Here is a 27966-nt window from a genome sequence, read left to right on the forward strand (position 1 = left end):
TTGGGTACCATGGTCCATCCCTACATGCATGTTGGCTTTCCTCTGGATGATGACATCTACCAGCAGGACAAGGTGGCATGTCACATAGCTCGCAGTGTACATACATGATTTGAAAAGCTCCAACAGGAATTTACTGTACTCGCCAGGTCACCAGACCCCTCAGATTAAAACCCAGTCGAGGAAATATCACCACGATCGGGCTATATGGGCCATGGATCCTCGACCGAGAAAAGTTGCGCATCTGGCCACGGTACTGAAGTCGTCACGGCTCCACAGCAATGCAGGTACTTTGCAGAACTTCACTGACTTTCTTCCTGCACGTATGGCTGCGGTCTGCACTGCCAAAGGTGATTATTCCGGCTTCGAGACGGATGGCGACATTAATGTCACTGGACAGTGTAAATTCAAATGGTACTCCTACTCCAAAACAACAATTGCAGTTATTCAGTTGCACAAAGATATAACTCGAAAATCATTATTATAATGTTACTAACACCTACTGATCCGTTTGATGGAGCCCACCACCAATACCTCTCTTGTGCATATAAGAATTTCTTCATTTCAGGCTGGGTCTTGCACCCAGCGTGCAAAATTATTTATTGCCTGTATTCCAATCCCTATATTGTAGTTTTTATCCTCTAAAGCTCCCTCTAGTACAGTCGTAATTATTCCCTGATGTCTTAACACATGTTGTATGTTCCAGTCCCTTATTCGTTTCGTATTTTTCACATATTGCTTTCTTCGTCGATTCCTTGGGGAACCTCTCCATTCCTTATAAGGCCACTTAGTTTTTCCCGTCCTTTTGTAGCACCTCATTTCAAACGCTTCGATTCTCTTATTCTTAGACTCTGTGCATGATTGACCTCCATATAACGCTGTGCTCCAAATTTAAATTCTCACTAATTTTTTCCTGAAATTTAAGGCTAACGTTTGACACTAGTAGACTTCTTTTGGGGCCAGGAGTGCCGTCTTTGTGAGTACCAGTCTGTCTTTCATGTCCTCCTTGCCTCATCCGTCTGTGTTATTTTATTTCCAACGTAGCAGAATGATTCACTTCATTTACCTCGTGGCCCCTAATTTTAATGTATGGCTCATTGTTAGTAATAGTTACACTGCTTCTACTTACTTTAATATTTAAGTTACACATGTTACCGGAAACAGTCTGATATTTGGCGAAATATTGGTTCAAATGGCTCTGAGCACTATGCGACTTAACTTCTGAGGTCATCAGTCGCCTAGAACTTAGAACTAAGTAAATCTAACTAACCTAAGGACATCACACACATCCATGCGCGAGGCAGGATTCGAAACTGCGACCGTAGCGGTCGCTCGGTTCCAGACTGTAGCGCCTAGAACCGCACGGCCACTCCGGCCGGCGGCGAAATATTCTTATCCACTTTCATATTTATTCAGTTGACTACCAATATACACGGTGTAACAGTGTAAGTGCAGATATTTCTGTTCGTAACTGAGGACAGTATACTGAAAAACATTGCATCGGAATTTACGTCATTTGTTGACTAATAATTATAGCAATTACAGTTTGTGTATTTTTAGCTTGGTTAGTACCTCGAAGTACATGTGACAAGAGCAACCCATTGTGGTATCGATACCTATGATGCCACAACGTAGGTGGCTCTCGAAGGTTGGCACTGCGAGAGCGGACGAACAAAGCCGACCACAGCGCCCTCTAGCCAACGCTGTGGAGTTCGACAAACGCCGCTACACATTCAGCCCATTTGATCACGAGCAGACGACCAGGCAACTTAGCTTCCACTTGTAGGGGGGCTAGCCATTACAGACTTAGCCTTTGTAACTTCTAGTAACTGTTAGCTTCGATACACGAACGGCTTCGCACTGAAACGCGTACGTTTCATATGTATTCATTACCAGCGATGGCGAGGCATGACAGAATCTCTGACCAGAGAGTTATTTATCGTTGCTAGTCTGCGCTTGACCGCGCGAGACGACAGTAGTAGCACGTAGCGAGTCGGCAAGTGCAGTTGCGAGTGGCTCTCTGTCGGCAGTAGTTGTAGCGAGTGGACGGTTGTACTGAGCGGGCGTCGACATGGGTCGGCGGCGTGCTCTCCCTCCACCTCTGGTCACGATTCAGGACGAGGTATATTATTATCGAAGGTAATGAAGCAGCATTGCGCTCAGCCAATAACATCTGTTAATTGTAATTAATTTGTTCAAGAGATGCCCCAATAATAATTTTTTTTATAAAGTAAATTTTTTAAAGAATGTAATCATTTCAATTTAAAGAATTTTTCGACCCTTTTGAAGAAAAACATTCATTACAATTCAAAGAATATTTCCTGTGCATTTCCTCCAAGAATCAGAATTAAATATACGCCAGCATTGCACGAAGCTGTGCCAAAAATAAGAGCAGATGGAGTTTTACTGAAGTAAGAATTTATCAGGTTTAATCATTTCACAGGGCCGTAGGTCAGCGCTGCTGTACCTATAAAATTTGTCAGGTTTAATTATTTGTGTTGAGATGTTACAGTCAGTTCATGGTTCATTATCTAATTAACATTATTGTGGGTTTAATGAGCAATCTTCATTTCTTAACGTTAATTTTGTGGCGAGTTTACATTTGGACCATTATTATTCTTTAATTCTGCAAGGAGGTTACGCTTGGCTCATTTTTATTATTCCGTAATTTTGTGGGAAGACAACATTTGGCACATTTTTTTATAATCATTGAACTTTATAATTTCATGCGGGCAGGTTACACTTCAGTTAATATTTTAATTTATTTTTGCTGGGAGGCTACAGCATCTACGTGCTCATCTGTACCAAAAGATAAGTAATGTGTTTGTATCTGTTTGTACACCAGTAAAGGTACCTTAACTTTACTTGCAGTACCGAAGTGCTTCACCTTTTCCTGCTCCTACTCGCGTCCTTCACTCTCGGCCTATTTTGCAGAAGCAGTTCAAACGGTTCAAATGGCTCTGAGCACTATGGGGCTTAATATCTGAGGTCATCAGTCCCCTAGAACTTAGAACTACTTAAACCTAACTAACTTAAGGACATTTCACACATCCATGCCCGAGGCAGGATTCGAACCTGCGACCGTAGCGGTCGTGCGGTTGCAGACTGAAGCGCCTAGAACCGCTCGGCCAGCAGAAGCAGTTCACAGGAGCAAATCCACGAGCCGCCCATCCATGCAGGATACAAAACCCATTAATGCTTATTTTCCCCTGGGCAGAAGGTCAGGCTTTGTAGTGTGTACAGGTAGACGCAAAACGGTTAGTCTATACCTACTGGGCTAATCCAGTTAATGGTGCAATACGACCATTCCGAAAACATCAGGTCGTAAAGTTTGTAATGTGTTTATGGAAAGGCTGTTTGATGCAAAGAAGAAACAACCAATGCGCTAACGTGTGTACATATTAAGGTACCACACATAGGGGTACCTGCACTAAAATCCTTACACGATGTATAGTGTACTCCTTGCACTGTTCATTCCATTTAAGAGGTCTACAGTTTCACTGAGGATGGTAATATTACTAGAATCATACTTCACCTGAAATTTATAATTTGTTCTTGTGGTTACTTTTAATATTGATGCTGTTAATTTTATTTTTGTACGGCACCTTTTCGAACTCTGCCTACTGGCTAGCTTGTGCCATGTGACAATCGGTAGCTCCTGTGGATTCCGCCATGAATATGTATAGCTGTGGGATGTGTTGGAGGCCCTGCGCGCTCGTGGACATTTACATGTGTTAACAGCTTCGCACCACGCTGCGCCGTTGGCAGCCCTGCTTCCCCGCGGGCCGTTCCCCCTCCCCTCCCCCCCCCCCCCCACCACCACGTACGCAGCCCCTAACGCGGCCGATATAATCGCTGGCCGGGCCGCCATGACGCGCACGCCGATGATGCGGTTAGTTTCGACTGCGGCTCGGTGTCGATAGTCGGCGTGTTTTAAACGCGACGCGCCGCCCCTAACGACTGTGTAATGGTGGCCGATATTTCATCATCACAGCGCACCGCCCCTAGCTATAGGGGGGGCGGGGGCAGGAAAGGGGGGCTGGAGGGGCAATTAAACCGCGACACTTCTCTCCACTGCCAACTGTCCGCTCTGTGTGGTTACACGAGTTAAAAGTAGTCAACCACAACGCTTTTTCCTAAATCCTCATTATGGCGAATCGTAACACGACCGTTTTTCTAACGAAATGAACGAAAGACGAGGGGCGTTAAATAATTAATGAAGCAGCTTTCTTTCTTGGTCAATTTCCGCTGAAAAATGCGAAATTTATTGTAGGATGTCGTGGAATATTTATTACTGTTCCATTCCCTAGGGTCTACAGTTTTTTGAAGTACTGTTTGGTAGCGGCAGTACACGCAGCTTTCAAAGTGGCGTCTAAGTTCCTTTTGGCGTAAAACTAGCTCATTGTTGATGTTCATAGGCGCTTGCAGAATGTCTACGGAGACCTGACTGAACAAAACCGTGGTGAGTCGTTGAGCGAGGCATCTGTCGTCGCTAAAGTGCGCGTCATTTATGACGGCGGCCGAGTTTAGGTTCGTTCTGCGCATCAGACGTCACAAAACACAGTCCGCCAATGAACAGAGAACGACGTTGACAGAGGTCAACTGCAGTGCAGAGCACGGACGAGTGTCTTCAGTTTTAGAAACGTTCAGTCATAAATAAAGTAATTGAACAAAAGCAATGTCTTGATAGCAGACTTTCTTTTATAGAAAGTTTGGGAAAAGCATTCTTTATGCCAATTGCTTCATATTCTGTATTAATGAATTAAACCAAACAACCAATAAGCCTCCTAATTCAGGCGATAGCAAGGAAACTTCCTAACCGCTTTTTCGCAATAAAGAACAGCGGTAATTGATTATTTCCTATTGTACTTCGACGAAACGTGAGTAATTCATAATCATACCAACAGTGTTTGTCAGTATTTTGCGTGAGGTTTTAAAGTCCTCCGGGAAATATATTGAACGACGAGCTGTGTTAGCGTAATTATCCGTCACCTTATTTATGTCATGTCATTTCATTGTAGCCATTTTTGTTACTGTTTTTGTGTAATTAAAAAAAATGGTTAAAGTGTATGGCTGCCAAGCGAAAGGTTCTGAGTTCAAACCTCGATCGGTGCTTAATATTTGCTTTATTTAAAAACAATATCGAAGTGTCTTAATTCACGAATTTTATTCATTTGAATGTAATTTTTTGAAATTTCTAGTGGCAATTAAAATCGACCATACGGAAAGTATGCGCTATGGACTTCTAGCTCTGCAAACTCTTCAAAATTTCGTGAAATGGTTTACTACATCTAATGCTGCACAATAACTGCGTTGAACATCGAACCAAAATTAAGTCATTTATGGGGGGAAGGTATCAGTCAAGAAGATGTGTAAAAACCAAATTTTTGGGCCAAATAGTTTTTGCGAAATGATAAAGTGTGTCAAAGCAGTCGAAACACCATGTGTCTGCACAGGCGAGCAGTACAATGATGACAAAATCGCGCACATCGCGGAATGCGGGGAGCACGTCTCTGTAGCGGCGAAAGGGTTAATTCGGCCGTGGTGGCTTTACTTCATAAACTGCGCGCTCCCGCCTAAACGTAAGTTTGCGAACTACACTCCTGGAAATGGAAAAAAGAACACATTGACACCGGTGTGTCAGACCCACCATACTTGCTCCGGACACTGCGAGAGGGCTGTACAAGCAACGATCACACGCACGGCACAGCGGACACACCAGGAACCGCGGTGTTGGCCGTCGAATGGCGCTAGCTGCGCAGCATTTGTGCACCGCCGCCGTCAGTGTCAGCCAGTTTGCCGTGGCATACGGAGCTCCATCGCAGTCTTTAACACTGGTAGCATGCCGCGACAGCGTGGACGTGAACCGTATGTGCAGTTGACGAACTTTGAGCGAGGGCGTATAGTGGGCATGCGAGAGGCCGGGTGGACGTACCGCCGAATTGCTCAACACGTGGGGCGTGAGGTCTCCACAGTACATCGATGTTGTCGCCAGTGGTCGGCGGAAGGTGCACGTGCCCGTCGACCTGGGACCGGACCGCAGCGACGCACGGATGCACGCCAAGACCGTAGGATCCTACGCAGTGCCGTAGGGGACCGCACCGCCACTTCCCAGCAAATTAGGGACACTGTTGCTCCTGGGGTATCGGCGAGGACCATTCGCAACCGTCTCCATGAAGCTGGGCTACGGTCCCGCACACCGTTAGGCCGTCTTCCGCTCACGCCCCAACATCGTGCAGCCCGCCTCCAGTGGTGTCGCGACAGGCGTGAATGGAGGGACGAATGGAGACGTGTCGTCTTCAGCGATGAGAGTCGTTTCTGCCTCGGTGCCAATGATGGTCGTATGCGTGTTTGGCGCCGTGCAGGTGAGCGCCACAATCAGGACTGCATACGACCGAGGCACACAGGGCCAACACCCGGCATCATGGTGTGGGGAGCGATCTCCTACACTGGCCGTACACCACTGGTGATCGTCGAGGGGACACTGAATAGTGCACGGTACATCCAAACCGTCATCGAACCCATCGTTCTACCATTCCTAGACCGGCAAGGGAACTTGCTGTTCCAACAAGACAATGCACGTCCGCATGTATCCTGTGCCACCCAACGTGCTCTAGAAGGTGTAAGTCAACTACCCTGGCCAGCAAGATCTCCGGATCTGTCCCCCAAGATCTCCGGATCTGTCCCCCATTGAGCATGTTTGGGACTGGATGAAGCGTCGTCTCACGCGATCTGCACGTCCAGCACGAACGCTGGTCCAACTGAGGCGCCAGGTGGAAATGGCATGGCAAGCCGTTCCACAGGACTACATCCAGCATCTCTACGATCGTCTCCATGGGAGAATAGCAGCCTGCATTGCTGCGAAAGGTGGATATACAGTGTACTAGTGCCGACATTGTGCATGCTGTGTTGCCTGTGTCGATGTGCCTGTGGATCTGTCAGTGTGATCATGTGATGTATCTGACCCCAGGAATGTGTCAATAAAGTTTCCCCTTCCTGGGACAATGAATTCACGGTGTTCATATTTCAATTTCCAGGAGTGTATATTGAACGATGAGCTGTGTTAGCGTAATTATCCGTCACCTTATTTATGTCATGTCATTTCATTGTTGCCATTTTTGTTACTATTTTTGTGTAATTAAAAAAATGGTTAAAGTGTATGGCTGCCAAGCGAAAGGTTCTGAGTTCAAACCTTGATCGGTGCTTAATATTTGCTTTATTTAAAAACAATATCGAAGTGTCTTAATTCACGAATTTTATTCATTTGAATGTAATTTTTTGAAATTTCTAGTGGCAACTGAAATCGACCATACGGAAAGTATGCGCTATGGACTTCTACCTCTGCGAACTCTTCAAAATTTCGTGAAATGGTTTACTACATCTAATGCTGCACACTAACTGCGTTGAACATCGAACCAAAATTAAGTCATTTATGGGGGGAAGGTATCAGTCAAGAAGATGTGTAAAAATCAAATTTTTGGGCCAAATAATTTTTGTGAAATCGAATGATAAAGTGTCTCAAAGCAGTCGAAACACCATGTGTCTGCACAGGCGAGCAGTGCAATGATGACAAAATCGCGCACATCGCGGGATGCGGGGAGCACGTCTCTGTAGCGGCGAAAGGGTTAATTCGGCCGTGGTGGCTTTACTTCATAAACTGCGCGCTCCCGCCTAAACGTAAGTTTGCGAACTATACTATGGCGCTGCTTCTCTTGGCGCGTACAACTGGCAACGCAGCAATCTCCCGCTTCTGGGTGGGCATGCGCGAACCGCCAAGATAAAAGAATTGAACTATAGGAGGTCGCGAAAACCTGTCCGATCTCCCATGTGGCGGCCGGCCGCACTACAGTGTTGGAACGTGCAGACCCGCTCATGTGAGGTGATCGACAGAGCACAGTGAAACACTTCGCTGCGCCACTGGACGTCTCCGCTGGTGGTATCATCATCACTCGTCGACCAGTTGGATTACTGAGAGGTGTATGCCCGCTGTGTTCCCCGCCGCCCGTCAGAAGGCTAAGAGGAGCGACGGAGGACCGTCTGTGCGGAACTGCTTCCGTATTACGACGCTGATCGTGACTGTTCTTAGTCGAACATTGTCACAAGCCTAGAAAAAAATGTTCATCACATCGAACCTGAAACAAAGAGACAATGAGTGGAGTGGCGCCACACGACTCATATGTTCTTTCTACGGGGTCAATCAATAAACTATTCTCGCAACCAGTTTCAGTAACAAGCGACAAACAATCGGTTATCTTTAAAGGTAATGATAAGGGAAAGGATTAATTCGCCCCACTGCTTCACTTTAGATTTTGAATTTATTGTCACATCCTTCAGTCCAAACCACAGAACACGCAAGTGTAACAATGAGAGAATATTTGCTCTCGTAATATACACTACTGGCCATTAAAATTGCTACACCACGAAGATGACGTACTACAGACGCGAAATTTAACCGACAGGATGAAGATGCTGTGATATGCAAATCATTAGCTTTAAAGAGCATTCACACAAGGTTGGCGACACCTATAACATACTGACGTGAGGAAGGTTTCCAACCGATTTCTCATACACAAACACCAGTTGACTGGCGTTGCCTGGTGAAACGTTGTTGTGGTGCCTCGTGTAAGGAGGGGAAATGCGTACCATCACGTTTCCGACTTTGATAAAGGTCGGATTGTAGCCTATCGCAATTGCGGTTTATCGTATCGCAACATTGCTGCTCGTGTTGGGCGAGATCAAATGACTGTTAGCAGAATATGGAATCGGTGGGTTCAGGAGGATAATACGGAACGCCGTGCTGGATCCCAACGGCCCAGCAGTCGAGATGACAGGCATCTTATCCGCATGGCGGATCGTGCAGCCACATCTCGATCCCTGAGTCAACAGATGGGCACGGTTGCAAGGCAACATCTACACGAACAGTTCGAGGACGTTTCCAGCAGTATGGAATATCAGCTCGGAGTCCATGGCTGCGGTTACCCTTGACGTTGCATCACAGACAGGAGCGAATGCGATGGTGTACTCAACGACGAACCTGGATGCACGAATGTCAAAACGTCATTTTTTCGCATGAATCCAGGTTCTGTTTACAGCATCATGATGGTTGCATCTGTGTTTGGCCACATCGCGGTGAACGCACATTGGAAGCGTGTTTTCGTCATCGCCATACTGGCGTATCACCCGGCGTGATGCTATGGGGTGCCATTGGTTACACGTCTCGGTCACCTCTTGTTCACATTGACGGCACTTTGAACAGTGGACGTTACATTTCAGATGGGTTACGAACCGTGGCTCTACCCTTCATTCGATCCCTGTGAAACCATATATATCAGCAGGACAATGCACGATCGCACGTTGCAGGTCCTGTACGGACCTTTCTGGATACAGAAAATGTTGGACTGCTGCCCTGGACAGCACACTCTCCAATTCTATCACCAATTGAAAACGTCTGTCTGGTCAATGGTGGCCGAGCAACTGGCTCGTCACAATACGCCAGTCACTACTCTTGATGAACTGTGGTATCGTGTTGAAGCTGCATGGGCAGCTGTGCCTGTACACGCATCCACGTTGTGTTTAACTCAATGCCCAGGCGTATCAAGGCCGTTATTATGGCCAGAGGTGGTTGTTCTGGGTACTGAGTTGTCAGAATCTATGCACCCAAATTGTGTGAAAATGTAATCACATTTCAGTTCTAGTACAACATATTTGTCCAATGAATACCCGTTTATCATCTGCATTTGCTCTTCGTGTAGCAATTTTAATGGCCAGTAGTGTAGTATGCGTTGTTATCTCGCTGTTCAGGCACGGAAAGTGACGGCGGAGATGTCTTTGCTGGGAGCCGTAACGGCTTGCGGTTAACGTCAAGCACGTTTATTGACAATCATCAGCGTTCGTAGAAATTTTTCCCAGAGAGACTAAGAAGCTAAAGTAGATAATAAGTACACCAAATCTCTTGCATCTCAAATGACTGATAATTTTCCTTTTAGTTTTTTCTAGGGTACATTAGTTGGACACTTAAACGTAAGCATAATTCAATAGCACATAAACCATGGTTATTGATAGAAGCTTGCCGCTTACTCATCTTCAATCTCCATATTCCAAGGCATCAAAGCAAATATTTTTAAAATGTGACCACTGCCAAGACGACAGCATCACACGTCTAGTGCTCTGATTTCCGGGCTATCTTCTAGGCACCTTGATACCCTAGTATTTGAAACAATAAGAAGCAGTTCCAGCAGGTGATTTACAGTCGGGTTTTTGTATTAGGCCATATACACTGAGGTGACAAAGTCGTGGGATACACCCCAGTATCGTGTCGGACCTTCTTTTGCCCATCGTAGTGCAGTGACTAGGCGTCACGTGGACTCACCAAGTCGTCGCAAGTCCCCTGCAGCAATACTGAGCCGTGCTTGCCTCTATAGCCGTCCGTAATTGCTAAAGTGATGCCGGTGCACGGTTTTGTGCGCGAACTGACCTCTCGATTATGACCCATGAATTTTCGATGGGCTTCATTTCGTGTCGGGCCATCTGGCAGGACAAATCATTTGCTGGAATTTTCCCGAAAGTTCTTGAAACTAATCGCGAACAACTGTGACCCAGTGACATGGTGCATTGTCATCCACAAAAATTCCATTGAAGTTCTTTAACGAATGGCTGCAAATAGTCTCCATGTAGCCGAACATAACCGTTTCCCGTCAATCATCGGTTCAGTTGCACCGGAGGACCCGGTTCACTCGATGTAAACACAGCCCACACCCCTATGGATCCAACTTGCACAGTGCCTTTTTGGCAACTTGGCTCTAAGTTGTTAATTTATAATTATGGCCTACGAAAACACAATTTTTTTGTCGTTTGTATTCTGACTGCCTATCTGTCCGTCTGTTAAGACCCATTTTGGTCAGGCATCAGAATAGAAAATGCGAAAGTACACAAAAAATTTATACTTAAAATCGAAACATTGCCACAAGCCTTGGCATTTCCGCGGCCGGTTCTTGCCGGTATCTAGATCGATGACAGACAAAAAGTGGTCGAGGGCCAGGCTTCTAGGATATATGAGCCGCCTCTATACATAAAAAAGTTTATACAGTGCCCTCAGAGCACCAGTCCTACTGTCACCTGGCCAATTGGTTAGATCTCCTTTTTTTTGTTTTAATTTATTAAACGAACCGGTAGCAGGTGGGTGCAAATGTAGCGTCATGTGTACAGAGAAATTTCAACATAAATTGTCTGAATAACGCGACAGAGAAATCTCAACATAAATTGTCTCAATAACGGATTTTAAATCAACACTATCTTGTCAAAGGCTGACAATTTGAGAAACTTTTATACAGTACGATCATGAGAGTTATCATTTATATAAGAACCAGCCATAAGTGTGGTTTATAAAGATTATTAAAATTCAAGTGTTTGTTTTGCATATACTTCTTAACCATACTTGTGGCTGGCTGCGTTTTAAATTAAAAATCTTAAGATTTTCTATTACTTTATGGTTTCCAAAAAATTCAATACTTATAACTACGGAAACTTGACGTATCAGCTATATACAAAATAGAGACAAAAAAAAAAGAAAGATACTGCTGCGCATACAGCGGAGTTTGGAGTTTTTATGCAACTGCAGATACAACGCCAAATTTCATATACACAACTTATAATCTCGTAGAAAACAATAAAAAGGCATTGCAGACGATTTTCGTGACATAATAGCAGGAGCGCTTGTTGGAAGGCTTAGCAGTAAGCGGTTTCGCTGTGCTTGGAAGAAGCAGCACGGAAACAGCAAGTGCCCTACACCTCCTTCTTCCGTCTTTTGACTGTCGCTAAAAGGAAAATGCTTGGTATCTATGCGATGTGATTGGAAGACGGTGAACCATGGTGAATTCGTATCAACGTAGTTACCAGCTCCACGCTCGCCTGAAGTTTTCGAATCCAGAAGCCACTTCTAAGTATGTCATTAATTCTCTATCCATTCTTCCTCGGCCAGTTTTCGTATCTTTAATTTCAAATCGGAGGATTGTAGGGTGATGTTCGTTAAAGGACTAGAAACGCTGGTTTTCTTCGCCAGCTGGTTAACTTTATCGTTCCACACCAATCCTACTTGAGCTGTGCGTCACTGAAAGGAGATTCTCATACCTTTCCTTAATTTTGGACTGATCCTCGTAGAATTTCCGGAACATGGATATTCATTTTACTGTTTCACGTGGAATTATTTTGTGTATTGCAGTATGTATTTGGCTCTGACAGTATCATCAGTTCCTGAAGCCTGGTGTGACGACCAAATCTGATAGCCTCTCGAATCGCTACCAATTAGCTACTGTTCATTCGGTTCAACGATTACTGCAGTTCTTCCTCATATTCACTAATTTTAGCAATCTCATAAGATAATATTATCATGGTATCCTTCCACTATGAATATTTAATCTCACTTCTGAAGGTTTCTTTTATGTCCGTCATCGCTTCTTCGATGTGATGAACAGTGAGGGCGAAATTCTTGAATAGGCCCAAATCACAGACAGTGTGAGGCACGGGAGCTCGTAATCACCACTGGTACTTAGATCGAACAAAATATCGTGCATTGCCACAACGCAGTTCCTTCATATTAGCGGTACAAGTTTCTTCGACCACGGCCATACGTCTTAGAAGATTCATCAACAACTATGACATCTGGTCGTGAAAGCTTCCATTGTATGAATGATAACTAAATTTGGCAAAACATGGGGAACCCACTGATGATAGTGTTGCAGCAAGGGAACAGATAAGAATAAACAGAGGACAGCAAGAAATTGTGACCTGACGGATATGGAAAATGCTACACAATGTTCAGACTGGGCGAACTCTACAAACTTGACACTCCAAAAAAATGGGATATCCTCATTAAACTTTTAACCTCATGGGGGCTTATTTTTTGGTAGTTTTAGTACGGAAACAACACAGTGGAAAACCTTTGGTATGATGTCGACTTCACCCCAGACCCCAGCGCCACTACCTTTTCTGTTTCTCTCTCATGAGCAGCAAGACATTCGAAACCTCACACAAAGTATGTCCAGCAGAGTTCAAAGCGTCATAAAGACTCTAACCTCCCAACAGATAAATTATATATATATATATATATATATATATATATATATATATATATATATATATATATATATATATATGTATGTATATATATATGGCATTTAAATTTAGTGTAACATCTTCACAGATAAAAAATATTTATAATAATCTCCCAACAGTAAAAAATATAATTATAGCATTCACATTCTGCGTAACCTACCAACAGATAAATTCCGAAACCTACCAATAATATTCTGAGACTAATCTCTCAATAAAAAATGTGACTCACTTATAACCTTCCAATAACTGACTGTCAATTTAAACTGGTAAATTTTCGACGTCAGCAGTGCTGCGTCATGGCCCTGAAAGATCATACTGAATAAATCGAAAATTCTTACCTCAATAAAGTCGCCGGATAACGCGTATATATCTGCTCCTATATGAAACTAAACTTTTCTGGCACAGCGCTGTGCAATGCTGGCCTATAGATTTGTCATGTATAAAAGAAACAACTGATTTTTCTTTACAATAATCAGGATGACCATGGATTGGAGAAATTAGTAAATTCTTTAAATTATTCCTTAAATTGAGATGAATAATTGTCACAAGTTAATTTTTTTATGAGGAAGATTATTATTAAGAGATTTTTTAAAACATTTTACATGGGACCTGATATAACAACAGTACATATGAGCGAGGGTGCTTTTACCTTATACTACAAGGCTCAGCCTCCGCCATCGCTCCCCACGACCGGCCCAGCCAACTCCACACACACGACTGATAGCTACTACTACTACAACTGCTACACAGTTCCTACTGCATACAACACTGCTCTCTGGTCTGAGATTATCTCACAGCTTACATATCACAGGCAGCGCGTGAGCAGTCCATTGAAATTACATCTGCTCGAGTGCGCTAGCAACAAATTCCTTAATCATGGACCTCTTACAAGACGAAGAGTGAAGAAACCCCGTATTACTGTCGATTAATAGGTATCCCGATGCTGCTGATCGGATAGTGTAATTTCTCAGATGTACATAATTGCGTAAGAATTTGGGAGTGTTTTGTACTATTTTTCGGTATTTGTTGTTCCTCTATCGATCCAGGAGAGGGCCTTAAGGTCCTAATCTAATGAGGCTAAATACATAAATAAATATTACGATGGAAATGTCATTGATGTTTAGGGAGAAGTAGAACTGCGTTCTTTTTTCTTTTTTTGTCACATCCCGCATCCTTCTACGACAGCCAACAGCTCGGCGCAGGTTTCGTGAACATCCCGCGTGGCCGCGCTTCCAGCAGTGGCGCGATCTCCGCGCGTCCACCCCCGCAGCTCCAGTGTCCCGGAACTAACTGCCGCCCCCGCGCTGCCTCGGTCCCTGCTCCCCCTTTTCCCTTCCTCCCCTCTCTGCTACTCGCTCTGGCCACTCGACCGCAAGACTTCACCGCCGCGCCACGTCTCAGTATAGGGGAATGGGTGGGAACGGCGAATATACAGTGGCGCGCGTGACCGCTGCTGCCGCAGTTGGGGAGAAGGAGAAAGAGAGAGAAAGAGAGAAAAAAAATTATTCCCCCGCCGTGTCTAATTCCGGGAAATGTCAGCGCGCCGTTTGAAGACCCGCCGACCTGCCGCTGTTTCGCCCGCCGCAAAAGCGGACAGCCCACAGCTCTCCCCCTCTGTCTGCGGCCGCGAACGGAATGGAAAAACACGCAGGTGTCGCACACGCCAAGCGCTGGTGGCCCCGCCTGCGCCATGTTGGTAGCAACACGTTACCTGTAGTATTCGCCTAGTGTTGTCGTTACTGAACGTATGCTGGAGACGCATCGATTCTGCCAGTACAGAGCCGAAGGCAGACCATTTATCCGCATCCCTCAAAAATAAGGAATAACTGTCTAGAGTAGTCTCATAACAGCATTTAATGTCTCGTTAAAAATATGCATTATTTCATCAGTTACGAACATAAAAACCTGAATTTTTTTTAGGCTGAATATGAATAAAGGGCAACTGCCTTGCCGCAGTAGATACACCGGTTCCCCTGAGATCACCGAAGCACTGTCGGGCGTGGTCGGCACTTGGATGGGTCACCATCCAGGCTGCCATGTGCTGTTGCCATTTTTCGGGGTGCACTCAGCCTCGTGATGCCAATTGGGGAGCTACTCGACCGAATAGTAGCGGCTTTGGTGAAGAATACCATCATAACGACCGGGAGAGCGGTGTGCTGACCCCACGCCCCTCCTATCCGCATCCTCCACTGAGGATGACACGGCGGTCGGATGGTCCCAGTAGACGACTCATGGCCTGAAGACGGAGTGCTTAAAATATGAACAAATTTATAAAGAGTTCCACCCGAAGCAATTGTGCGATACCCTTGTCTTGCACAGTTTAATTTTTTAACCGAAATTTAGTTTAATCTTTAAACGGAAATTTTCGGTTAGGCTTTACCTTGGCAGTTATTAATGTCGCATGGAAAAACACGTTTGCTATTATCAGTCACATTTTATTTATATCCACAATACGTTTCAAAAGTTCAAAAGTTACGTGTGTTATTATGGAATCTGCGTTTGCTAGTATGTCATTGCTGTAAGATATGGCACTCTATAGTAGAGAAACAGATCAGTATTTCAGGACATGGCTGTGGAGATCATTGACTAAAAAATAAATTTTAATGCAAATGTGAAAATAAAATAACTAAAAACTGAATACCCCAAGTGGTCAAGGATCCATTCCCTGTTATAATACAGGGTGATCAAAAAGTAAGCATAAATTTGAAAACTTAATAAACCACGAAATAATGTAGATAGAGAGGTAAAAATTGACACACATGCTTGGAATGACATGGGGTTTTATTAGAACCAAAAAAAACAAAGTTTACAAAATTTCCGACAGATGGTGCTGGACAGCAAAAGAGCTACCGTGACGGGTGAGAGGTACGCCGGTATGTTACAGAATCGCATCATCCCCAGCCTGGCTGATAAACACATGCTGGAACGTACGATGTTTATGCATAATGCCGCTCCATCGCATACTGCAAGACGCGTGAAAGATCTCTTGTGCGCGTCGTTTGGTGATGATCGTGTGCTCAGCCGCCACTTTCGTCATGCTTGGCCTCCCAAGTCCCCAGACCTCAGTCCGTGCGATTATTGGCTTTGGGGTTACCTGAAGGTGCAAGTGTATCGTGATCGACCGACATCTCTAGGGATGCTGAAAGACAACATCCGACGCCAATGCCTCACCATAACTCCGGAAGTGCTTTACAGGACTGATCACATTATTCCTCGACTACAGCTATTGTTGAGGAATGATGGTGTACATATTGAGCATTTCCTGTAACGAACATCATCTTTGCTTTATATTACTTTGTTATGCTAATTATTGCTATTCTGATCAGATGAAGCGCCATCTGTCGGACATTTTTTGAACGTTTGTATTTTTTTGGTTCTAGTAAATCCCCATGTCATTCCAAGCACGTGTGTCAATTTGTAAGAGTCTATCTACATTATTCCGTGATTTATTCAGTTTTCAAATTTATACTGACTTTTTGATCACCCAGTAAATCACATACAATATGTCACAGTTTGTAAATCAATATCATGAGTAGAAACAACAAGAACAAATAGCAAAACCAGGAACACTGTTTCAAAGCTGTTAGTTGCCTGACTGTATCTGCACAATGTCTATGGGTCACGTAGTTAGATGTGGAAAATATTGCTAGTTTTTGTCCTGGTAAACAATCAGCGGTTTCATTCGAGTTGTGGGCCAGTGACAATACTTCAATCTTTCTGTTACTCTCATGCTAATCAAACAAGCTCTGAACTTTTGTGGCTCCCACCCTTCTCTGTTCGTTGGCAGACATACTGACACTTCTGCTACCCGTGTACCATTGTTGGATATATGTGGTTGGGCTACTATGATTTCAGTTTCTTGTACTGTAGGTAGCCTTTTCCAATGTAGGATACAAGTATATACAATTAATTTTCTGAAGATAGTGCTCTACAGTCTGTAAATAAAAAACGTCAAAGTTAGAATGCAAAGAGATGCTATTAAATACATTTTTTGACACTTGTGTTCGATCTTAAGATCGTCATCAGGTACGTCAAGGTGTTTTAGAAGTACTAATACTGTGGCGTCAAAGGACTCAATTATAAAATGCACCGACACATGGCAGTGCGTGTGTACATACGTTTAACAGTCGGATTCTGTCGTACCCAAGGGGCACCGTGACCTTTCGCAGTGCAGCCATGTTTGCCGGGTTGCCTACTCAGCAGACATAACAGTGTAGCCACAAGTGGGTAGCGCCAATTGTGCCATGTGGCGCCAACGTTGAAACATTACTTTCGGTCCCAGTCACGTGCACGAACTAGAGTTTCGCGATATGCTTCTCCTAGTTGCGTAAATAGGGAGCCGCACAGCCTAATGAGAGCGCGTGTCCTTTTGTTTACAAGTTACACTACTGCCCATTAAAATCGCTACACCACGAAGCTGACGTGCTACAGACGCGAAAATTAACCGACAGGAAGAAGATGCTGTGATATGCAAATGATTCGTTTTTCAGAACATTCACACAAGGTTGGCGCCGGTGGTGACACCTACAGCGTGCTGACATGAGGAAAGTTTCCAACCGATTTCTCATACACAAACAGCAGTTGACCGGCGTTGCCTGGTGAAACGTTGTTGTGATGCCTCGTGTAAGGAGGAGAAATGCGTACCATCACGATTCCGACTTTGATAAAGGTCGGATTGTAGCCTATCGCGATTGCGGTTTATCGTATCGCGACATTGCTGTTCGCTTTGGTCGAGATCCAATGACTGTTAGCAGAATATGGAACCGGTAGGTTCAGGAGGGTAATACGGAACACCGTGCTGGATCCCAACGGCCTCGTGTCACTAGCAGTCGAGATGACAGGCATGTTATCCGCATGGCTGTAACGGATCGTGCAGCAACGTCTCGATCCCTTAGTCAACAGATGGGGACGTTTACAAGACAACAACGATCTGCACGAACAGTTCGACGACGTTTGCAGCATCATGGACTATCTGCTCGGAGACCAAGGCTGCAGTTACCATTGACGCTGCATCATAGACAGGAGCGCCTGCGCTGGTGTACTCAACCACGAACCTGGGTGCACGAATGGCAAAACGTCATTTTTTCTGTTGAATCCAGGTTCTGTTTACAGCATCATGATAATAGTCGCATCCGTGTTTGGCGACATCGCGGTGAATGCACATTGGAAGCGTGCTTTCGTCATCGCCATACTGATGTATCACCCGGCGTGAAGATATGTGATGCCTTTGGTTACACGTCTCGGTCACGTCTTCTTCGCATTGACGGGACTTTGAACGGTGGACGGTACAGTTCAGATATGTTACGACCCATGGCTCTACCCTTCATTCGATCCTTGTGAAACCCTTCATTTCAGCAGGATAATGCACGACCGCATGTTGCAGGTCCTGTGCGGGCCTTTCCGGACACAGAAAATGTTCGACTGCTGCCCTGGCCAGCATAATATCCAGATCTCTCACCAACTGAAAACGTCAATAGTGGCCGAGCAACTGGCTCGTCACAATACGCCAATCATTACTCTTGATGAACTGTGGTATCGTGTTGAAGCTGCATGGGCAGCTGTACATGTACACGCCATCCAAGCTCTGTTTGACTCAATTCCCAGGCGTATCAAGGCCGTTATTACGGCCAGAGGTGGTTGTCCTGGGTACTGATTTGTCAGGATCTATGCACCGAAATTGCGTGAAAATGTAATCACATGTCAGTTCTAGTATAATATATTTGTCGAATGAATACTCGTTTATAGTCTACGTTTCTTCTTGGTGTAGCAATTTTGATGGCCAGTAGTGCATACACACGTGCCTCCTAGAGCCCTAAGTGGTCTATGTGTGTCTGGTTCCTGAACGAGACTTTGCAAGTCAGCGCCCCTCGAGCGGATTAACTCAGGGACGTGTGAACTAACTTACCTAAGACTTTGTATCTAAGTGATCATTAGTGACCTTAAGTGATTTGCACTGATAGTGTCCAAAAGAGCTAGAACTGTATTTATTGTAAAACATGTATAGTTCTCTCAGCCAGTAATAGTGTAGCCAAATTAACAAACTAAAACCCCGGTAGTATTATAGGATGTCATAACAATGGTTACAGTAGATTCCAACATTTCAAGTTTCTCCTTCAACTTTACATTTTTCCTTTCCAATTATAAAACAAAACCCTTTTAGTAATTCGTTTCGCAGCCAGTGCACCAGTTGATTCAGTGAAACGATTGCAAAAATAATACTAAGTATAGGGGGTGCTCAGCTCAACGTTTAATGTCCGGAACGTGGTCTTCGCAAACCAATCTGAAGATGTTTTTATACATTTTTACCCTGAAGTAACCCATCTGAATTTCTGACTGCACCTACGTTTTTAAGCTTCACGTTTCCTAGCTGTGTGATACTTGTTGCCTACGTTTCAGGATCCCCCTTCCGCCGGCATCGTTGATTTTAAAGTCATCTGCACCTACATTTAGATTATTAAATAAATTGATAACTTATACATTTATTTCCCTGATATTTTCACGGTTATTACTTACGTTAATTTACTGAGCGTTTCCTTTATAGCTACTAACGTTTTACAGCACTGTCGTGCAGTAATCTGATTTAACTTCATGGTGAAAGTTAAGTACATCGTGCATAGGGACAGTTGTATTGCTCGAGAAAGTCGTTCAAGACGACTGCCACGAATAACAGTGGCATATCATTCTACTTCTTCTTTACCGTCGTCAGTCTTCTGAATGGTTTGATCTCTCTCCAGCACCAACCTGTTCCTCTCAAAGTAACATTTGCAATTATATGTTGGATGGTTTGCTGTCTAGTGTTCCCCTACAGTTTCTACCGTCTCATCTCCCTCAAGTAGGCACGGAAGTAATTCCTTGGCGTCTTAATATATGTCAGATCACCCTATGACCTTCTATTTTGAATATTTAGCACATGTTCCTCTCCGATTCTGCGGACAGCCAACATAATTTTCAACACTCTTCTGTAATATCACCTCTCGAATACTTACATTCTCTTTGTTTTTGGTTTTTACACAGTGCATGATTCATTACCGTACGATATATTGTTAGATTTTTTTCCCTTAGGTATGGCCTTGTTTGATACTGAAACGTCCCCTTAGAACATTTTATACATGACTGTGCTTAACCTGACACACAATATTTTTAGCGCAACGCAATCTGACTTTCAAAAATCCCTACAAAAGAATAGCCCTGATTAACATTAACCTATACCTTTCACAAATCACCTACCTCACCAAGAATCTTCGTTACTCGAACTACTGCTAAACAGCGAGCGCCACTACTGCCAGCTAAATAAAAGATTCAAACTACGGAAGGCACTAACTACTGATAGGCATAGTTAGCAAATGAAAGATTTTAATAGAGAACAAACAATGTATTTACCTTAATATCATCAAAAGTCATAATATATGTAATATCAAAACTCCGCCATTTCCAGCTAAATAAAAGATTCAAACTAAGGAAGGCACTAACTACTGATAGGGCTAGTTAGCAAATGAAAGATTTTAATAGAGAACAAACAATGTATTTACCTTAATAGTCCTAATATATATAGCAGTTCATAATATCCAGTATAACAGGAGGAAAACAATGAGAGAATTGATGTAGCCATGCTTGTGGATGAATGTCGTTGCCAGAATTCTTAAATGTTTTGAATTTACGTGTGGTAATGAACAGCTTATAGTCAAAATCGTCATGTCGGCGAGTCACATGTCGGTCATTGTTACGTCGTTTCGGCGGTTCCATCTCAAAATTCGGTGTGCCTTGCCAATTTCTTTCATAGTTTCCGAAGTGCGCTGTGTTATTATTTTGTGGCTGTTCCGTATTTCTATGTCCCTCCTCCCGTATTGGAGCGCGAATGTCCTCTGAAATACGTAATTCTTGTATTGCCTGTGTCAGCTGATCTTGTACTTCCCGGATTTCTCTTTGGTGTTGCGTATTAATTTGATTCAGATTTTGTTTCAGTTTCCTAATTTGTTCGCACTCTTCTGTGTCAGTGAAGGCTACGGGTCTCGTGTCATTCAGATCATCATCTACCTTCGTAGATAAATTAGTGAACTGATCCGAAAGTTCGGCTACTTTCTCCGATAGTGTACTTATTTCCTCAGTGTGTTTTTCTGAACCAAGTTTCAGAGTGTCCATTTGTGTTGAAATCGTATCTACTGTGTCCTTTAAGTTTTCTTGAGTTTTTGCTAGTTGCGTAACCGAGTCGGCAATGCAACTGAGTCAATTTTAGCTTGCAAGGTGTCGTGATTTTCATGAAAAATAGTTTGGAGTTCTTTTATGGCTGCTTCGTGATTCTGTAATGCATTTTCATGCCGCGAAAAAATAGGTTGAAAATGCTCTCAAATTTGTGTTTTTACATCATTACAGACTTTTTGACATTTCGATTCAATGTTATGTAACTCAGTAGTTAAATCTTCACGTGTTTGTTCAAGCTTATGTTCCACTGAGTCTAACTTTTGAAGCTTTTGTTCCATTGTGTCTAACTTCTGAAGATTTTGTTCCATTGTGTCTAACTTTTGAAGATTTTGTCCCATTTGTTTCTGATTTTGTTCAAGCGTTGTGTCTAACTTTTGTAGCCTTTGTCCCATTTGTTGCATTAACTGTAATAACAGTGCACTGGTGTCTGAAACATGTTCGTCAGTGCTTCTCGGCAGTGAATTTGCACCGGCAACATTCACATTTTGACAAGGGGAAAATGTGTCTTGACTCATTTGAGAAAACGGTGAGAACCCAAAACCTGAGTCTACAGTATTTGCAATATTGTGTTCAGTCATTCCCGATTCCTGAGGCGAGCTGTTGCCGACCGATCGATCGATAATGCTTCCCTGTTTACTACCTGTTTCACTGTCTACACCATTATTTGACGCCCGCTCCATTTCCCTATGCACAGTTACCAAATTACTACTTTTAATATTAATTAATTCATTACATGGTGGCGTTAGCACACTGCTTTCGTCTTCACTGTCATTTCTCAGTTTACTTTGGAGCCTAGTGTTACGTTTTTCACACGCCATTATTGTCACAATATTTCACACGACAACACAGAAAAACACAATTTGAAGAGCCAAAATAGGGGAACACATTAACGTAGCACTGAAAATAATATCTAGTTAATTGCAAGCGCAGCTGCGAAATACTTGGTGCAAATCTACATGCATGCCACAACTGTTTTACTGTACAAGAATGAAAAACTACAACTACAAAGGAAATTCTCTCTACAATTACGTGCTAGCAATAAACAAAAGCTACACTAATTACACAAACTAGAAGAAAATATCAGAAGATTCCAGTGAAGTATCCTCGGCTAAGGGTCGACATATGAAACGTCCCCTTAGAACATTTTATACATGACTGTGCTTAACCTGACACACAATATTTTTAGCGCAACGCAATCTGACTTTCAAAAATCCCTACAAAAGAATAGCCCTGACTAACATTAACCTATACCTTTCACAAATCACTTACCTCACCAAGAATCTTCCTTACTCGAACTACTGCAATACAGCGAGCGCCACTACTGCCAGCTAAATAAAAGATTCAAACTACGGAAGGCACTAACTACTGATAGGCATAGTTAGCAAATGAAAGATTTTAATAGAGAACAAACAATGTATTTACCTTAATATCATCAAAAGTCATAATATATGTAATTTCAAAACTCCGCCATTTCCTTCCACACATCCACCACTGCTGGCGGCTCACCTCTAACTGCGCAACGCTACGCGCTGTTCACATCCAGCTGCCGCTGCCCAACACTACAATGGCAGACAACAATGCAAACTAGCCACAGACTGCACACAGCACAGCCAGTGATTTTCATACAGAGCGCTACGTAACGTTGCCAATAAGAAAATATAAACAGCCTACTTACAAAGAAAATATAAACAGCCTACTTACAATACTAACAGACTTCTTTCGGTCATGAATGCTGTCTTTAGCTATAATAGTCTTCTTTCTTTACGTCCTCTTTGCCACACCTGTTACGCTTTACTTTTCTTACATAGTAGCAGCATTCCTCACTTTGGCTGTTTTTGCTATACTATTCCAAATATTCCTGTCCTGCTGCGTACAGCCCTGCCAAGTAAATACCCACTGGATAGCCATAATGAAATGACTTTTAGAGATGCCTGTAGAAAACAGTCAGTATGATCGATGTCAGGTGATGTCACAAGCTCCTCGTCCAGTCGAGCACAAAGGGAATACTGTGATCGCCGACTTCCCACAGACGTCTGGTGGCGTTCTGTTCTGCTGCAAACACGCCTTCTCTAAGGGCACATCTTCCAGTAATTCATGTAAAACGCATGAAACCTCCTACATGAGTGTAGGAGTCAAACAGATGTGCTGAACTTTGTTTCGGTCCCAGAAATCTGCATGCTCCTACTGTGGGTTGTCGTGATAGTATGTAAGCGGAAGATACAGCGGTGACCTGGAGACAGACGTAATGTATTGCGAATACACAGAAAGAAGAATCCTTTATTGTATGATTATATGATAGCGGAACAAATACTGGTAGCAGTTACTTTTCTAAAATATCTAGTAGTATGCGTATGGAACGATTTGAAGTGGAATGATCATATAAAATTAATTGTTGGTAAGGCGGATGTCAGGTTGAGATCAATTGGGAGAGTCCTTACAAAACACTCGTTCGACCTATACTTTAATATTGCTCACCAGTGTGGGATCCGTACCAGGTCGGGTTGACAGAGGAGATAGAGAAGATCCAAAGAAGAGCGGCGTGTTTCGTCACAGGGTTATTTGGTAAGCGTGATAGCGTTACCGAGATGTTTAGCAAACTCTAGTGGCAGACTCTGCAAGAGAGGCGCTCTGCGTCGCGGTGTAGCTTGCTGTCCAGGTTTCGAGAGGGTGCGTTTCTGGATGAGGTATCGAATATATTACTTCCAGGGGGATCTCCCGAGCAGATCACGAACGTAAAATTAGAGAGATTCGAGAGCGCACGGAGGCTTTCCGGCAGTCATTCTTCCCGCGAACCATATGCAACTGGTACAGGAAAGGGAGGTAACGACAATGGCACGTAAAGTGCCCTCCGCCACACACCGTTGAGTGGTTTGCGAAGGATAAATGTAGATGTAGATGTAGATGAGGGCAGTCCCAGCATGCAGTCGGTAAGGCAGCACATTTATTGCAGCACCGGCGCACTGCTCCCAAGCAAACAGCTCGCAGGCGGGCAGATCGCTTCTTCGTCCACGGAAGATCAAAAATGGCTCTGAGCACTATGGGACTAGAACTTAGAACTACTTAAACCTAACTAACCTAAAGACATCACACACATCCATGCCCGAGGCAGGATTCGAACCTGCGACCGTAGCGGTAACGCGGTCCCAAACTGAAGCGCCTAGAACCGCACGGCCACACCGGCCGGCGCACGGAAGATCGATCTGGTCATCATCCTCGGGTAGTCAAAGGTGTGACCGGCAGGAATGCAGCTCGCATAGCTTGAAGTTCTCTCCACAGTCGGACGACTGCGGACTGGTAGCAGAGGACTCCAACCTGGCGGTATCTGGTGACATTTGGTTGGCCCTCCATCGGTGTCAGCGATGCAGATGGAATGGCCGGATTCTGAGAATGAGTGGAAGGAAGCTGAGAGTTTCATCGCAGTCAGTGACGCGATGATCCCCGTACTGCTGACCGAATGTACTCATGAGTCTGGGACAGTTCTTGGCTGGCCTAACGTTTAGCTTCAGAGAGTTTTGCATCCTGAAACTAGTCTTGGATTCAATTAATCATCATTACAACAGAAGTGGACCCCTTCAAACTAATTAAAATTTGGTTGCTTTATTTATTTAACCTGATCAGATTGGGGCCATCAGGCCCTCTCATACACCGATCCAGTGTTCCACACATGCAGCATTTCACGCATCAGAGTTACATCATGACAATAGTTTAAATAAGAAAATTAGATTACTCTTCTGACAATGTGAATAAAGAGTAGTGACTAAGACCAAATAAAGTAAATTCTGGCAGTATTTTTACAACAGGTGCTGTACATACAGATTATGATAAAAGCAATAATAATAACAGTAAAAAAATCAAATAATAATGATAAACATGAGAAAAATTGGCAATAGTAATGAAGATTTGTGCAGATGTACATTAATATCTTGGTGTGTAAAGTAGATGTTTGCTAGTATAGCGAGTTTTGCGGAAGGGAGATTTAAGGAGGGGGAAAGAGGTAAGTAATGAGGTGAAGTGCATTCATGTACAGACGAAGGCATTACTGTTGCTTAAGTAGATACGTCATTAACTGTTTTTTGAAGCCGGACATGTTTTTAAGTTCTCTAACATAACGAGGGAGGTTATTCCAGAGTCGGGTTCCCGCTACTGTAAAGGACTTGTAGAAGGTGACTGATCGATGCTGTGGAACAGGGAGGATTTTATTATAATGGGAACGTGTGTTTCTGTCATTTTGTTCCGACATAAGCGTTAGGGACGAGGAGAGATATGAGGGACAGCGTACATTTATGAGGCAGTAGATGAGACAGAGTGTATGGAAATCTCTGCGTTTGTCTGTACGCAGCCAGGACAATTTTGCATATGCTGGTGAAATGTGATCAAAAAGTCGAACGTCACAGATATATAGGACGCAGGCATTCATGACCAGTTCTAGACTCGCGAATTTTCCTGAGAGAGGCCTTGTACGATAATATCGCTGTAGTCAGTGATTGGGAGTATAAGTGTATGTACTAATTTCTTTTTCAGATCGAAAGGGAAGAGTTTTTTATATTTTTGTAGGACATGAAGGGATGTTGTTGCTTTTTTGCACACTGCAGTTACGTGCTCTGTCCGATTTAGATTTTCATCTATTATTACTCCCAAACTCTTTGCTGAGTGAGAGAAGTTAATATTTGTTCCTTTTAAGATAAGAGATGGTACGGATTCCCGATGTTTTGGGCTAATGAGCTTAGAGTGACCAACAAGTACCGCTTGCGTTTTAGATGGGTTTAGTTTTAGTCCTATGTCCTGTGCCCATTTTGACAGTGCATCGAGGTCAGTATTGAAATTTTCAATTGCTTTCTTGAGATTGCTTGGTTTCGCACTTAGATACAACTGAAAGTCATCAGCATACATATGACATTTGCAATAGGTCAGAACCGATGACACATCATTGACATACAGAGAGAAGAGTATAGGACCTAATACTGAGCCTTGGGGAACGCCTGACACTACCTGCCACCATTGTGATTTTATATTCCCAGACAGGACGCGTTGCTGACGAGACGTCATGTATGAGCGAAACCATGGAACTGCACTTCATGAGAAATTTAGACCGCTAAGTTTGGCTAGTAAGATGTCGAAGTCGACAGTATCGATTCCTTTTGTTATATTGCATATGCCTAGCAAGCACGCCTGATTATTGTTACAATTTTTTTCTGTAAAAAGTGGTACGTTATTTCTATTTTGAACTGCAATTTCATTAACCTTTAATATAAACGGAGTGGAAGGACTTGACGCATACAGTGACCATTTCAGTTCAACATATTTATTTGCATCATAGATAAATCATTAAGAGAATTACAATCATAACTCACATAATAATTTCTTTAAGAAACGCCATTCAGGCAAACTTTACAAACTGCTTGTTATATAAAACCACAAATGAATTAATCTCTTTAAAAACATTTAAAAACCTACCATTCAGGCCAATTTTACAAACTGCTTGTTATATGAAACCACAAGCGAATCAATCTCTTTGCAAACATTTGAAAAATCGCCACTCGGGCCAATTGATTGATTTAAAATAAACTTTACATCAAATAACCAGGAAATTAGATATTATTTCCACACAGATTGAAAACCGCCCCTCCAGGACGAGATATTACCAAACAACCTTACAAGGTTATAGACAGTTTGATCAATAACAACCCAGTTATTTCCGCATCTAAATTGACATACGCCACTAAGGCTGAATTGCACCGCAATTTTCGAATTTCAATTCAGATACATTCTTCTAGAAATCCCTCACAATTCTTAAGACAAATATTTAAAACATTTAACCCGGGCAACCTTTCCGGTCCACCACAAGTTTGAGAAAACTGCAGCTTGTCCAATAACTGAGGCCCGAGATTGTGAGGCCGCGGATTGGCCACGAACGGTGGAGGCGACTGAGTACTTGTCTTCCAATTAAGATGTGGACTCCGTTTGTACATCCACCTCGTTCAGAACACCGATATCGGAACCAAACAGCACACGCGAGCTCAGGCAAAGTCCACCGCCCATACGCCCGCTGATAATTTAAAAGGGGAGGCTCCGCACTTCAGTTGCCCACTGCTTCCGATCTCTGAAACCTAAATCAGAAGCGACAATAGGGAACCAAACAACCCTTCCGTCACCTGAATACTGTCCGCCCCCGGTAGCTGAGTGGTCAGCTCGCCATAATGTCAATCGTAAGGGTCCGGGTTTGATCCCCGGCTGGGTTGGAGATTTTCTCCGCTCAGGGACTGGGTGTTGTGTTGTACTAATCTTCGTCATTTCATCCCCATCACCGCGCAAGTCGCCGAAGTGGCGTCAAATCGAAAGACTTGCAACCGGCGAACGGTCTACCCGACGGGAGTCCCTAGTCACACGACATTACATTTACCTTAATAAACTAATACAGAAAACTACTTCGATAAAATTGACGGGATTAGCCGAGCGGTCTGCGGTGCTGCAGTCATGTACTGTGCGGCTGGTCCCGACGGAGGTTCGAGTCCTCCCTCGGGCATGGGTGTGTGTCTTTGTCCTTAAGATAATTTAGGTTAAGTTAGTGTAAGCTTAGGGACTGATGACCTTAGCAGTTAAGTCCCATAAGATTTCACACACATTTGAACATTTTTTATGACCACAGGGTCTGCATGTTCA

This window comes from Schistocerca cancellata, chromosome 12 (genome assembly GCF_023864275.1).
Source record: "Schistocerca cancellata isolate TAMUIC-IGC-003103 chromosome 12, iqSchCanc2.1, whole genome shotgun sequence".
In the NCBI taxonomy this organism is placed as follows: Eukaryota; Metazoa; Arthropoda; class Insecta; order Orthoptera; family Acrididae; genus Schistocerca; species Schistocerca cancellata.